Source organism: Somniosus microcephalus, chromosome 4, assembly GCF_052327205.1.
Source record: "Somniosus microcephalus isolate GS21.2 chromosome 4, FLI_Smic_1.0, whole genome shotgun sequence".
Classification (NCBI taxonomy): domain Eukaryota; kingdom Metazoa; phylum Chordata; class Chondrichthyes; order Squaliformes; family Somniosidae; genus Somniosus; species Somniosus microcephalus.
The window spans coordinates 70,840,585-70,856,122 of record NC_140990.1 but is presented as its reverse complement, the minus strand read 5'-3'; the positions used below and the strand labels follow the sequence as shown (position 1 = coordinate 70,856,122).

The window sequence follows — 15,538 nt, the reverse complement described above, 5'->3', positions numbered from 1 at the left end:
CCGCGGCTCAATGGCGTCTCCCCGTGCTTCGCCCCACGGACCCTGATCAGCCCGTGATCCCTGGCTGTGCTCTGCGCGTTCTTTTCTTGATATTTGTCGACGCCGCTCAGTCTAGAACCCGGCTGCTTCTTCCCCTCTCTCTCTCCGGTTTGCAGTATTTTTCCTCGACGCCGCTCGGTGATCAACCCCCGGCTGCGCCCTGCACTCTTCACCCTCTGTCTTACCCCGTCGATGCTGCTCGGCTCTCTCTCTGCCGTCGGTCGGCTCCAGCCGCCGCTGCTCGGGAAGGGTCTGCGCTGGACCTGTCGTTGGTCTCTTACTGCTTGTTGTGGCTGGGGAACCAAGCCCGGCTCTCCACAGCCTCCCCAGTGAAGTTGGATCTCTGCCTGACTGCTGGGCGGTTGCTCGTGGTCGACGCCCGTGTTCCTGGACTCGGCCATTTTTTAAAAATTTTAAAAACTTTTTTGTTGCAGGTAGATTCGAATCGACACTCGTCGCCACTGTTAGATCCATGGTTCAGAGGATAAATAATCACACGGATGCTGTACATTAACAAATAACAGGTCTTTACTGGAGGAGGGTAATCTCTAGACTGGGGTACAGAGGCATGCGCACAGCTTATATACCGGTGTGGTCACTGCCGGTACTACAGTATACAGGAGCTGTAAAAAGTAGTTCTGACTTAAAGGCACACACACTACAAGCACCTTCAGTGGAGGAGAGAGAGAGGAACCAGTGAGTGTAGAACTGAACCCAGCCAGAGTCAACAGCTTCAGTGGAGGAGAGGGAGGGGAACCAGTGAGTGTAGAACTGACCCCAGCCAGAGTCAGCACCTTCAGGGGAGGAGAGGGAGGAGAACCAGTGAGTGTAGAACTGACCCCAGCCAGAGTCAGCACCTTCAGGGGAGGAGAGGGAGGGGAACCAGTGAGTTGTAGGGGGTTTCTCTTGCTCGTTCTGGTCTCCTACCAGGCTTCGTGCAATAATTACCCTTGAGTGGTTCGACCCACTCTCCCCTACGGTTCTAGACCTTGGACTTAGGTGCAGGGAACTGTAGTGCAGAGAAAAACTCAATAGACCAGGTTGAATAGCACGAAATGGATGCTTTTATTATTAAACAGTTTGCAGCATTATAAAATACATGTCATAAGCACAGATTAAAGCAACTACAAGCATACACATATCTATAAACTTAATTCCATGGAAATGGGAAACACACGGCACATCGAAAAAGGGGAAACACATTACGATTACCCTTACCCCCTCCCCTAGACCCAGACTAAGTTTCGACCTGAGGAACTCGGAATCATGCTCACCACTTTCAGATTCGCAAAAGAGGGGGTTCGCAGCCTTTTGGTACAGCTTTCCGTCGTCACGTGGATTTGGAAACTTCTGGCGCAGCTTGTTTTTCACTCTCTCTCAGGCGATGAGGCAGTGGACACAGCCTTGATGAGCGCTCGTCATGGTTGAATCCGTTAACAAGCTGTTGAAGAACTGGATACACATGGGAGAGTCCAGTAAGGAAAAACTGCGAATGGGATGTTGAGGCACGGAAGTGCTAGGCCCGGAGTGTCCTTTTATTTCTCGCTCCCGCCTGGCTCGGCGGTTTTCCAGAGGGTGTCTTCTCCTTCGGCCTGGGTCGTCGATGATCTCCCGACAAAAGTACCCGGGCCACCCTCGTCGTCTTCTCGTCGTGGCTGAGCCTTGCCTGGCCGAACACCGACCACGTTCCGAAACCGAAGTGTTTAACCGAAGAGTCCGTCCCGAATTTCTTGAATCGCAATTGCTGAAACGTGTTCTCCAAGCGTGAAGCCTGGATCGTGAAGCGAAGCGTCCAGCCTGTGTCCTTATGAAAATTCGCCAATCGCCAATCGTCAATCGCGTCCTGATGGACTTTTCAAATCCATAGTTATACTCTTTTGGGACAGTCTTATCTCCCGCCAGATCATAGTCCAGTCTTTGTAATATTTTTGGCGGGCAGAAATCTCTGCAGGGGCGCTTTGTCTTGTAACGGGAGCCGGTGATAGCTTAACTGGCCTTCCTGGCCGATAATGTCTTTTACTTTGTCACCGTAACTCGGTTCGCATATTGATCGTTCTGGAGATTGCCCTTGATGGCTGTTAAACGGTCTTTCCTTTGTACAGTAAATGGGTTTAAGTGTTCATTCAATTGTCCGCCCATATCTTGATGGGCCCCATCCTGTTACCTGAAACTGTCTTGTACTTAGAATCCAATTAATACGTATGCCCAGTTCCCTGAGTTTTGGTTTCCCGATACTGGCTTTCGCGGGCTTACTGTCCTCAATCCACAAGCCTGTCTGGCTTGCAGTAACAGAAATCAAATGGTCCCAGAAACTGATCACGAGATCCGGCGGCCATTTTGTATGCCCCTTTTTATCAAAGGGTTTTCTGTATAAGCTTCTTTTGGTCAATAAAGCTGTATTATTAATCCTGTTTTCTTGCGTGATTAGTTAATGAAAATTTTCGAATCTTACAGTCCGCCCTGTGATACTGATAGCTTGCTTACAGTATCAATAATCCTTGGTGAGCAAATTTTCCTGATTCCTCACGTCCAAACATTCCCGGTAATTAACTATCTATGGCCCCCACGACACATGCAGTTCCCATTTCAGAAAATTACCTTGTGTACAGTTGGACAATCACAGGCAGTATTACCTGAAACTATAACACATTCATCTTTCAGATGTGAAGGGGCCAAGGCCCCTTGCACCACCTGCATACACCTTTTATTAATCAAAAAAACAAAACTTCACCAACGGCTATAACATTACAGTATTCACACACTTAAATCATGCAGTGGCTGAAATCTAAAAATGGAGGGCCCTTTAACTTTTAATACTAGCCGCTTACACTGGGGTGTCCTCTTCCCCCACTCGTACATAGCGTTCTCTCCATTCTCCTGTGTTCTCGTGCCTCTGGAGGCGTTTGCCTCTCTTGCAATGCACGAACAATAAAAATAATACAATTAAAACCTGACACACTACTAGGATGTGGGATGCTATTCTAATCCAGGCCGGGATCTCCATATTGGTGAACAGGTCCCACCATGGTGGGGTGACTATGTCCAATATGTCTTTCCCTATCTCTATTGTCTTCTGCTCCAGTGTGTAGAAATGTTTCTGTGAAACTATAACGGCTTTAAGATCTTGGTGAGGTGTTCGGGGAGAGGGGGAATGACATATCCAAAATGCGCGATGAATCGCTGCAAGTCCGTGAAATTCTCTTTTACAGTGAGGTGAACGGTGGAGGGTGCAGGAATGGGGACAATCCGTTGTTGTGCCAATTGAACTTCAGCCCTGGGTTTGAAACAGAAACTGCTGTCACTGACCGGACACCCCTCGTGCTGTCCGTGGCGGTAGTGAGGCGCTGCAGTGGTGACACAGTATGTCCCACCTCCGATATATGCCACCTGCGGGGGCACATGGTCCTTTGCCATTGCCTCCATGGTGCTATTTATCGGCTTCGCGCTAGCGGCTCTGAACCCGCACTGTGGTTTCAAAAAGGCATTCAAATGCTGGGGGCACAGGATGATGTGCGCTCCCCGGCTACGACCCCCCGAGAGGTCGGTGCCTGTCATCGTACACTCCCATCTGATGACATAAGGCGGGACCACTGCGTAACGAATGTGCGCACCCCCCTGAATGACTCCAATGTTCTCCACCCTGTATACCGGGGCGGGCTTTGCTGTGGGACCCAACACCGGCATCCTTACCACTATTCCCATGATAGTGTGGTTTGAGCGTCCGCAGTCCACTGGGACTGGGTACGCTTCTGCAGCTAGTCTGAGCTGGCACGGACTTAATGCATTCTCAAAAGGGTGGAGCGCTTGCAAGTGCTTGTTGCTGATCCAGGACGGGACCAAACCTTGTTTTAAATCCTCCAGATTACTGCGGCCCTCGCCCAGTAACCACGCCCCGTATAGCACACAAGCCTCGTTCTGCGCAGCCTGATCGGACGCATTCCGATCCTCCTTAATGAGCGCATTTACCGTCCTAGCATGCTTCTCCAGCTCAGCAATTATTTCCTTTAAGTGTAGTGTCATGGCTTGGTCTTCATGCAGCTCAGAACCTACTACCTTATTTTCGCTTGTCAGTATGTTCCTCAACTGTGTTTTTAAACCATTGATCTGTGTCTGCAGCTCCACGTTGTCTAGAGCGTTGACAACAGACGTTCCGGTGTTAAAAGCAGTGAAAATGTCATTTACAGTACCCCTTCTTTGCCTTCCTACCCGATCCAAAACTTCCTGTGGTGTGGTGTATAATTTGGCCTTGTCGATGTCGGCAAAGTCAAACTCATAAAATTGTCTGAACATTCGGGTTAACAGTACCTGGTACAACTGTTCCGTCTCCCTGGGACACCACTCCGGCAATCGTACCTCAGTGAGGTTTAAAATCACTGAGGCCACCGCGTAGTGTACCCCTTGGTACAGCACCTGTCTGGTGGGTACCAATACTAGACCGTTCCCGGGTCCCTTTGTGGTGGTGGGGCACCCTTCCTTCTGGCCCAGCGCTACCGGAATCGTGGGCAGGGGCTTGCGTGGGCGGGTGATGAGTTCAGTGGCGTTTACTGGAATCGGGGAGTGTGGAGCTCCGCACGCCCGAGTGCTGACATCCCATCTCATCCCCTTTCCTTCATCTTGCCACTGCCTCTGGAAAAAGATGGATACGCCCTTGGGGCAGATGCGTTTCGAACCCCACATACAGACATATGTCCCTTCATCTGGTTCCCACCATTTGTCCCAACACACACGTAACTGTCCTTGAGTTCCCGTAATTGTCCAATGGGTATTGTTACCCAGTCGCTCCCACTCGATAGTAGAGTTCTTCATGTCCTTTCCCAGCTTTCGCAGCCACCACCATCGACTTAGTGGTACGTTCCCATTACATACCAAACAGATCCTTTTTCCCACGGTAACGCTGACTCTGGGTGCAAGGATCCTCACCCGAGGGCACGATAATGAAGTCTCTTGGTAGGCAAAACCGAAATTGCTGGACTATTCCGTAGAATTCGTCCCCAGCCATCCTGGCCATCTCCCTTGGTGGAAATAGGTGGCAGTTTCGTCAACCTCTCGCTTCCCCGTCCCATCCGTCGCGATGGGGGCTGTGTCCCCGGAACATCCGAACACGATGACGTCCTTGGTGCGGCCCCGGTAGGCCAGCCCGCACCCGATCGCCGCGAGCGTCACGAGAATCCTGTCCATCGTATCCCTGGTTTCTGTAATCGATAAGATGATGTAGCCAGGCTCCCAACAGGTGCTGGCTTAATTAAACGAACGCGCGGGTCCCTTGACCCCGCTTCCAAACAACCACACATACTGGGCAGACTTTGAAAACTATCCTTTAAACATCCCATCATCTTAAACTTTACCCATCTTAAACTAACATTAAAATTACTTAAACTTAACATCATTACCTAAACCTATATACAGCGCCGCCCTCCTTCGGGCGGCCTACCTAATTCCTGTGAGGGCTGCAGCGTGCCGCTTCCTGTGGCGGGGCTGCACTGACCTTTGGCTTTGATCCCCCGCAGCCTGTCGCTGCTGAACGGGAATCGTGCCTTTCTCGGGCTGCTCTGTACCGAGGTTGGGGAAGATAGGGAGAATTGGGCCATTGTTTTCTGGGCTGGGGCGTTCGAGTCGACCTACGAGGGGCTGCCTTGGGTGAGGCTCCCAGGGCTGACGGACCGGGGGTTGGGACTTTCACCGTCACAGCCTGTGGTCCCACCACAGCTGCCGGCTCCGGCTCCCTTCCCTCAGGCTCCGCCCCCCCGGGGCCGGGATTTGTGGCATCCGACTCCACCTCACCTGTCCCTACAGGCAGTGAGTCTCCGCCCCCAATCCCTACCTCCCCTAAGCTTGAGTCGAGGGCGGGATCTTCGTCCTCTGACTCATCCTCCTCCGTGATCGGGTCAAGGGCGGGGCTGAGCCGTTCGGGCTCCTCCTCGTCCGAATCCCAAATCAGAGGGGAGACCTCCCACTCCAATGGGATGACTCCTCCCTTCACGCAGGCCACTGTTCCAGCCTGTGTGGTCTGTGACTCTGTCGCAGGCTGAGGATTTTTGTCCTCAGACCTGGCCACTGTTGTTTGCCCTTGTGCTCCCGACTTAAACAGTTTGCACTGGTTAATGTGAAACCATTTAGTACGTCGGGGCACCTTCACTGCATAAACCATGGGGCTGGCCTTGTCCACAATGCTGTAAGGCCCCATGTACAGTGGTACAAAACTCCCCACCCGGGCATAGTTCCTAACCATGACCTGGTTTCCGACTTCCCACTCTTGTTGCTTACGAGGTTCCAGCAACAGTCGGTTCCCCTGATGCTGTCTCCCCATGTTCCCAGCCGCCTGCCCATAAATCTGCTTCAGGCACTCCAAAAGGGTTTGGACGAACTTGTCTCATTTCACCTCTTGGAGCTGGCCCTCAGTGAGCACCGGGGCTAGTACATGGGTGGGTGTTCGCATGATCCTCCCAGTCAGTAATTCGTGCGGGGAGTACCCCGTACTTTTGGACTGGCTGGCCCGGATCCCCATGAGGACTAAAGGCAGGACCTCCGCCCATTTCTGGGGCGAGCCCATTGTCTCTTTCCTCAGCTTTTCCTTGAGGGTCCGGTTCATGCGTTCAACAATCCCGGATGACTGGGGATTGTACGCTATGTGCCACTTTCCCTTCAATGCCCAAGAGCATGAGGGTGTTCTGCATCACTTGACCGGTAAACTGACTCCCTTGGTCGGACTCAACAAAACGGGGGAGTCCCCACCGTGAGAACACTTCCCGGATCAAGATCTTGGCAGTACCCAGCGCCATAGCTGTTCTGCATGGGAAAGCTTCTACCCATTTGGTGAACACATCCACCAGGACAAGGCAATACTTATAGCCGCCCTGGGAGGCAGGCAGGGGCCCTATGTAGTTGACCTGAATCGATTGCCACGGTCCCTCTACCCTCCTGATGTGCCCCACGGGCACCTTCCTTTTCTGGGGGTCTGGGTTGTTTGCAGCGCACACAAGACAGCTCGCACAGAACTCGCGGACCTCGTCTCTAAGTCCCGGCCACCATCCCGCCTGCTCTACCCGTTGCCAGGTAACATCAGGCCCGGGGTGTCCTGCCCCTGGACCCTCGTCGGCCAGTTGAAGGAATTCCCTCCGGTGCTGCTGCGGCACAACCCACTGTTCCTCTCGGAACAGCATGCCTTCCTTGACTGAGAGGGCTGCCGTACTGTACGGACCCTCTACCTGCTTGCCCTCAGTAATGGCTTTGAGGACCGTTTTTAGGGCGGGATCCAGGGTCTGGATGGTTTTTAGGTCTAGGGCGGTATCACCCCTGTGTTCCCTGGAGTCCCCTCCCTGCCTCGGATCGCCGCCACGGGTCCAGGTCCAGGTCCATACGGGTCCCAGAGAATGCCGTTGCGGGCACCCTCCCTGGCTAGCGCATCCGCCTGCTGGTTGCCCTGACTGCGGGGTTCTGTGGTGGAATGAGCCTTCACCTTGTGGATGAACACCTCCCCTTCCTCCCCCACAGCTGCCAGGATCTTTTTCAGCAAGGGCTTAACCGTTAAAGGCCGTCCGTCCGCGGAGGTATATCCGCGGCGGGACCAGATGGCGAGGTATTCTGTACACGAGTTGCACGTGAACATGCTGTCCGAGCAAATCGTGTATGGGGTTGGGAAGATCTCGGGGTGGGTAACCACGTATGCCACCGCGGACAGTTCAGCTTGCTGTGCGCTCATAGTGCTGGGGAGCTTAATTGCCAAGGCAATGTTTGCCGTAGGGTCATAAACTCCACACCCGGTGAGTCGTTCGCCAGCAGATACCGTGCTGGAACCGTCTACATAGATCTCGCTGCCCGTGGGGTGTATCCCGGCCCGTAAACCTATGTTAACCTCCCATACCCCTTCGACGGAACACCGATGGGCTGTTCCGGGATATACCATGTTGGCTGCGAGCTTCGGCTCGCAGAGACCTTTAACTTTGAGATCCATCTGGGAAAGGAGGAGGGTCCAGCGCGCAATCCGGGCGCTGCTTACAGTCCCATCCTTAATCCTTCCATCCAGAAGCATCTTTGTGGGGGTGTGATGGGTGAGGAGAGTGATGGGAGAGGTTCCTGTGAAGATCACTGATCTGTTCACAGCCCAATGCGTGGCCAGGAGATGCCGTTCGCAATTGGAAAAACTCCTCTCCACATCCGTGAGTACCCTGGAGGAATAGACCACTGGTCTCAGCTTGCCGTGTCGCTCCTGGAGCAGCACGGCACTCAGGCTGTCTCCACTAGCGGCTACTTCCAGGAAAAACTCCTCCCCCCATCTATGGCCCCTAGGGCTGGCGCGGTCTGCAGATCCCTTTTCAACTTCTCGAATGCTGCCTGACAACCCTCATCCCAAGACCACTCGACTCCCTTGTGTAAGAGTCGGAGTAGCGGGGCTGCTGTGGCTGCATAGTCCTCGATGAAATCCCTGCAGTACCCGGTCAACCCCAAAAAGGACCTTACACCCGTTACTGTGTTAGGGATCGGCAGATCTTGCACCGATTCCCGTCTAGCCTTATCTATGGCTCTTTCTCCAGCGCGGATGGCCAGACACAGGAATTTCACCTCCTGCTGGCCGATCTGTGCTTTCTTTGGGTTTACCTTGAAACCCTTCCTTTCTAACAGCTCCAATAATTCGGCTAATAGTGGGCCGTGCTCCTCCCTTGAGTCCGTGAACAGGAGCAAGTCGTCCACATACTGTACTATCTGAGTGGGCTGGCTAAATTCTTTTAAACTTCCCGCCATGCATTGATGGAAAATGCTGGGGCTGTTGTGAAAACCCTGTGGCAAGCAGTTCCAGGTGTACTGTTGTCCTTTAAAAGTAAAGGCAAACTTGTACTGATCCTCCCGCCGCAGCGGAATGGACCAGAAACCGTTCGCGATATCCAGCACCGTGAACGTGGTCGTGGATTCTGGAATACTCCCTATTAGGTTGGCAACTGCTGCTACCGTGGGCGCGCAGGCTGGGATGTTACTGTTGAGGACTCTATAGTCCACCGTGGCCCTCCACGAATTGTCCGGCTTCTTTACCGGCCATAATGGGGAGTTCACGTGAGTGGCTATTGGTCTCAACACACCCTGCTGCACCAAGGAAGATATTGCTGTCTCCATGTCGGGTTCTGCCTCCTTGGGGAAGTTATACTGCTTTTGGGGCCGGATCATGGGGTCCCCGTCTACGCTGACCTCAAACCCGGTGACCCTCCCACAGTCGTGCTTGTGGGTGGCAAACGCGGTCAGATTGTCCGACACAAATGCTTGCAAGTCCGTTGGGACGTCCGTGACCAGAAGTCTGAGGTCGTAACCCCCTGACGGCTTCATGGTACACAGGGTCCCCTTTTCTCCCTTCCCTGGGATCACGACTACCTTGCCTAACCCATTCTCGGCTCCCCAGAGACAGTGATTCCTGAGGTCCACGAGGATCCCGTGTTCCACCAAGAAATCAGCCCCGAGGATGCCTTTCCCACCCCCCTCATTCCACTTCAATAGGATGCACGTCCACGTGGTGTGGAGTGCTCCCAAATGAATGGAGAGTGGGATGGAGAACGCGCCAGCCTGTTCTCTGCCTGTGAAACCCGCTACTGAGAATGGAGCCTGGGTAGACAGAGGTGAGGCAAAAGGCTTAGCTGTGTGGATCATGGTGCATGATGCTCCCATATCCAACAGGTAACTATCCTTTTCCTTCTCCACCTCCATCTCCACAACGGGTCTTCTCCACGCGTCATAACGGAGCGGAAACAGGTAGATGGGCTGCGCGGGCTTCAGTCATTGGGGCGCTGCGGTTGGGGCTGGGGGAGCAACAGGGCTGTTGACGACTGCCACCTTCCCCTGCAAGGTCATTAGAGACCGCATTGCCTCTACAACCGACTCGATCGTGTCGGGATGGATCGACACATCGGCTCCCCTCTCCTGGACGGGCACTTGGGCTGGGGCTGCGGGAGTTTTTCCCTTTAAATCCTTCCAGGGACTTCTACAGTCTCGGCGCCAATGACCCTCCTTTCCACACCCGTAACAACTGCTCTTGGCTTGGGGGGCGCGATTCCCCTCCTGATGCCATTCCTTTTTAGCAGGAGCTGCAGGCCTCACCTCATGCACCTTTCCCTTTGAGGAAGGCACCTCCCTACTCTTGTTGTTTCTGTAACTTACCGTGAGCTGATCAAGTACTACTTCCTCCGTGGAGCGGGGGTTAGTGGGGTCAAACCATGCCTTGGCCTGCTCCCTCACCGGCGGCAAGCAATTGGCGACCAGACACCGGAGCCAATGAACCCTTTGGTCATCATTTAGCGCGTTCCGGTCCGGTCCTCCCGGGCAGCTGCGCCGGTACACTGGCCACAACCTTCCGGCGAAAACCCGTGGGGGTTCTCCCTCTATCTGTACCGTCCTTTCCAATCGGAGGAACGGAGTTCCGTCACCCTCCCCTATAATCTCCAGGATCTCATCCCGTAACTCCTCATACGCCTTGTGCCCTCTCTTGCTCTCGTCAGGGAGACACTGGAGGAGCGAGCTGTCCAGGGAGAACAGCAGCATTTTGGACTGTTCAACCCCGTCGCAGTCATTAACTGCTGCGGTCTGCTCCACGTCCCTAAAATGGACGGAGGGATCTCCTGACTCGGAGAGTTTTGGGATGTGACTTATCATTGCCCTCAGCTGTTGTGCGCTGTGGGGCATTATGATCTGATTCACGAGGGGTCCATCCTCGCCATCCGCTACGCCCGGACCGAGCCTCCGGTGTCGAGTTGGACACATCGGCGCCGGCCCCGACTCTACTACCTGGTGTTGCTCTACCACAAGAACCCCTGGGTTTGACTTCTCCGTTTCCTTCCCTGGAGTCCAAGACTCATCATAGGCAGGAGGTGCTGAGGGCTCGGGGGTTGGTACCCTAACTGTCTCCTGTGGAATGGGCCTTGTTGATTCCTTGGCTAACAGTAACTGGCTTGCTGGCGGGTTTATGAGACACACCAAGCCGGTTGCCTTTGCTAGGGCCATTCTCAGGTCCTCTAGCTCCCGGTGGCAAGCGCTATGATCGGTGTTCTCAGACCTATCCTGCATGGCCATCTTATAAGCTGCCCTGGCCCCCAAGATACTTTCCTCCTGTGTCGCTACCTGTTTAGCTAGGCGGAAACACCCCTCTCTCATTCTACCTTCACTGGCCTTGGCCTCAATGACCTGACATTCCAAATACTCTATCCGGGTCTCATGGCGGTGAGTTACGGATTGGCATTCCTGATTCAGTGCGTTAAGCGATTGAATCAGTTTCTGACCTCCCGCAACCTTTTCCTCTACTTCTGTGAGCAGCCCTTTGATCTGGGCCGTCTGTGCTACAACGACCTGGTCCAAAAGCTGGACTTGCTTCTTGTAACACATCAGCCAGACCGCCTTTTCTACCGACTTCTTATGCTCTTTGCCTTCTGTCCACTTGATGGCTGCGTCTAGCGGACGCCTATCTCTCAATAGGTCTGATATCCACTGTTTTGTAAGGTTTACCTTCCCAAAAACATAGTCCGCTATCCTTTCATCCATCACATTTCGTTTATTCAAACCTTGATCTAACACGCTACATTCCTGCTGCCAAGGTCCTGCCGCGGTCGCCATTTCTGTAGGGGGTTTCTTTTGCTCGTTCTGGTCTCCTACCAGGCTTCATGCAATAATTACCCTTGAGTGGTTCGACCCACTCTCCCCTACAGTTCTAGGCCTTGGACTTAGGTGCAGGGAACTGTAGTGCAGAGAAAGACTCAATAGACCAGGTTGAATAGCACGAAATGGATGCTTTTATTATTAAACAGTTTGCAGCATTATAAAATACATGTCATAAGCACAAATTAAAGCAACTACAAGCATACACATATCTATAAACTTAATTCCATGGAAATGGGAAACACACGGCACATCGAAAAAGGGGAAACACATTACGATTACCCTTACCCCCTCCCCTAGACCTAGACTAAGTTTCGACCTGAGGAACTCGGAATCATGCTCACCACTTTCAGATTCGCAAAAGAGGGGGTTCGCAGCCTTTTGGTACAGCTTTCCGTCGTCACGTGGATTTGGAAACTTCTGGCGCAGCTTGTTTTTCTCTCTCTCTCAGGCGATGAGGCAGTGGACACAGCCTTGATGAGCGCTCATCATGGTTGAATCCGCTAACAAGCTGTTGAAGAACTGGATACACATGGGAGAGTCCAGTAAGGAAAAACTGCGAATGGGATGTTGAGGCACGGAAGTGCTAGGCCCGGAGTGTCCTTTTATTTCTCGCTCCCGCCTGGCTTGGTGGTTTTCCAGAGGGTGTCTTCTCCTTCGGCCTGGGTCGTCGATGATCTCCCGACAAAAGTACCCGGGCCACCCTCGTCGTCTTCTCGTCGTGGCCAAGCCTTGCCTGGCCGAACACCGACCACGTTCCGAAACCGAAGTGTTTAACCGAAGAGTCCGTCCCGAATTTCTTGAATCGCAATTGCTGAAACGTGTTCTCCAAACGTGAAGCCTGGATCGTGAAGCGAAGCGTCCAGCCTGTGTCCTTACGAAAATTCGCCAATCGCCAATCGCCAATCGCGCCCTGATGGACTTTTCAAATCCATAGTTATACTCTTTTGGGACAGTCTTATCTCCCGCCAGATCATAGTCCAGTCTTTGTAATATTTTTGGCGGGCAAAAATCTCTGCAGGGGCGCTTTGTCTTGTAACGGGAGCCGGTGATAGCTTAACTGGCCTTCCTGGCCGATAATGTCTTTTACTTTGTCACCGTAACTCGGTTCGCATATTGATCGGTCTGGAGATTGCCCTTGATGGCTGTTAAACGGTCTTTCCTTTGTACAGTAAATGGGTTTAAGTGTTCATTCAATTGTCCGCCCATATCTTGATGGGCCCCATCCTGTTACCTGAAACTGTCTTGTACTTAGAATCCAATTAATATGTATGCCCAGTTCCCTGAGTTTTGGTTTCCCGATATTGGCTTTCGCGGGCTTACTGTCCTCAATCCACAAGCCTGTCTGGCTTGCAGTAACAGAAATCAAATGGTCCCAGAAACTGATCATGAGATCCGGTGGCCATTTTGTATGCCCCTTTTTATCAAAGGGTTTTCTGTATAAGCTTCTTTTGGTCAATAAAGCTGTATTATTAATCCTGTTTTCTTGCGTGATTAGTTAATGAAAATTTTCGAATCTTACAGAGTGTAGAACTGAACCCAGCCAGAGTCAACAGCTTCAGGGGAGGGAGAAAATTTGACTGACAGGAAAAGTGTTGCAGACGGCACAGGAAGGAGGGAGAATCTGTGGGACGGGGATTTACAGCTTTGGGGAAGAAGAGAGGAAAGAATGTTCCACAGTAACTAGAATTGCCTGTCCTGAATTTCGATCCTGTACTTACGGTGATTACTTTTGTAACTTCCCTTTACAGGATATTAGAAGGGGAGGATTTGCAGGTGGGAAACTTAAACCAAACATCACGTCAAGACCTGACAGTCACTCAATTCATCAGGACCTAATTATAATTGGCCTATGAATGTGGAAAGAGAAATGTTTGTCTCAATCTTTACACAACCTGAAAAACTTCGCACCATTCACAGCGGGGAGAAACCGTACACGTGTTGTATGTGTGGATGAGGCTTCAACTGATCTTCCAACCTGGAGAGACACAAGGACACCCGCACCGCGGAGAAACCGTGGAAATGTGGGGATTGTGGGAAGGGATTCAATTACCCGTCTGAGCTGGAAATGCATCGTCGCACTCACACTGGGGAGAGGCCATTCACCTGCTCCGTGTGTAGGAAGGGATTCACTCAGTCATCTACCTGCGGACACACCAGCGAGTTCACACTGGGGAGAGGCCGTTCACCTGCTCCGAGTGTGGGAAGGGATTCAGTCAGTCATCCCACCTTCTGAGGCACCATCGTATTCACACAGAGGAGAGGACTTTTAAATGTTCTGACTGTGATATGAAGTATAAAAGCAAAAATGATCTTCAGAACCACCAACGCACTTACACTGGGGAGAGACCGTTCATCTGCTGCATGTGTGGAAAGAGATTCACTCAGTCATCCACCCTGCTGAGTCACCAGCGAGTTCACACTGGGGAGAGGCCATTCACCTGCTCTTAGTGTGGAAAGGGATTCACTTTGTCATCCAAGATGTTTAATCACCAGCGAGTTCACACTGGGGAGAGACCGTTCACCTGCTCCATTTGTGGGAAGGGATTCACTCAGTCATACAACTTGCTGAGACACCAGCAAGTTCACGATCGACTGCAGAGGTTGGATTCTGCTGTTATTGCTGCTGTTAACCACATCCAGGACTGAACCATGTTCACTCTGACAGTTGGGGTTTATTTCTACTGATGCTAATAACCCCTCTAACTGGAGATTAATATTTTGAATAAATCTATATATATAAAATGAGCTGAAGTGCCCGGGCGGTGCCGAGGGTTTTTTGTGGGCATGTTGTTGTTGGAAGAGAGAGAGAGAGACTGGGGGGAGGAGAAAGAGAGAGAGATTGGGGGAGAAGAGAAAGAGAGAGAGATTGGGGGGAGAAGAGAAAGAGAGAGAGATTGGGGGGAGAAGAGAAAGAGAAGAGAGAGTTGGGGGAGAAGAGAAAGAGAGGAGACTGGGGGGAGAAGAGAAAGAGATGGGGGGCAGAGAGAGACTGGGGGGCAGAGAGAGACTGGGGGGCAGAGAGAGACTGGGGGGCAGAGAGAGACTGGGGGCAGAGAGAGACTGGGGGGCAGAGAGAGACTGGGGGAGAGAGAGAGACTGGGGGAGAGAGAGAGACTAGGGGAGAGAGAGAGAGAGACTGGGGGAGAGGGAGAGAGACTGGAGTGAGAGAGAGAGGAAGGAGAGGAAGGAGAGAGAGACAGAGAGAGAAGGAGAGAGAGGGAAGGAGAGGAAGAGAGAAGGAGAGAGAGAGAGAGGGAAGGAGAGAGAGAGAGAGGGAAGGAGAGAGAGACAGAGAGAGAGGAGAGAGACGGAAGGAGAGAAAGACAGAGAGAGAGGGAAGGAGCAGAGAGAGAGGAAGGAAGAGAGAAAGAGAGGGAGGAGATAGAAAGGGGTGGGGGAAGGGGTTTTGGGGGAAAGGTGGTGTGTGGGGGGAAAGGGGGGTGTGACCGGGGATGGGTTGTCTGTGGGTGTGAAGGGTGGGGAGGGGGGAAGGGGGGAAAGTTAGAAGTTGAAGGCGCTAGACCAATGCAAGCTGTGCAGCACGGTGGCATAGTGGTTAGCACTGTTACCTCACAGCGCCAAGGACCCGGGTTCAAATCCGGCCTCGGGTGACTGTCTGTGTGGAGTTTGCACATTCTCCCTGTATCTGCGTGGGTTTTCTCCGGGTGCTCCGGTTTCCCTCCCCACAGTCCAAAGATGTGCGGGTTAGGTTGATTGGCCATGATAAAAATTGGCCCTTAGTGTTAGGGGGGTTAAATACGTGGGGTTACGGGGTTACTGGGATAGGGCTTGGGTGGGATGGCTGTCGGTGTAGGGGACCGGGTGCTAGGGTTTGGATGATCAGCCATGATCTCGTTGAATGGCGGAGCAG

The 15,538-nt window shown here is 52.5% G+C and overlaps 1 pseudogene; it reads left to right on the top strand.

The window, feature by feature from the left end:
- The window catches only part of LOC147119176 (uncharacterized), a 44,772-nt pseudogene extending 30,657 nt beyond the window's left edge, over window positions 1-14,115 (top strand).
- The last annotated feature ends 1,423 nt before the right edge of the window (window positions 14,116-15,538 follow it).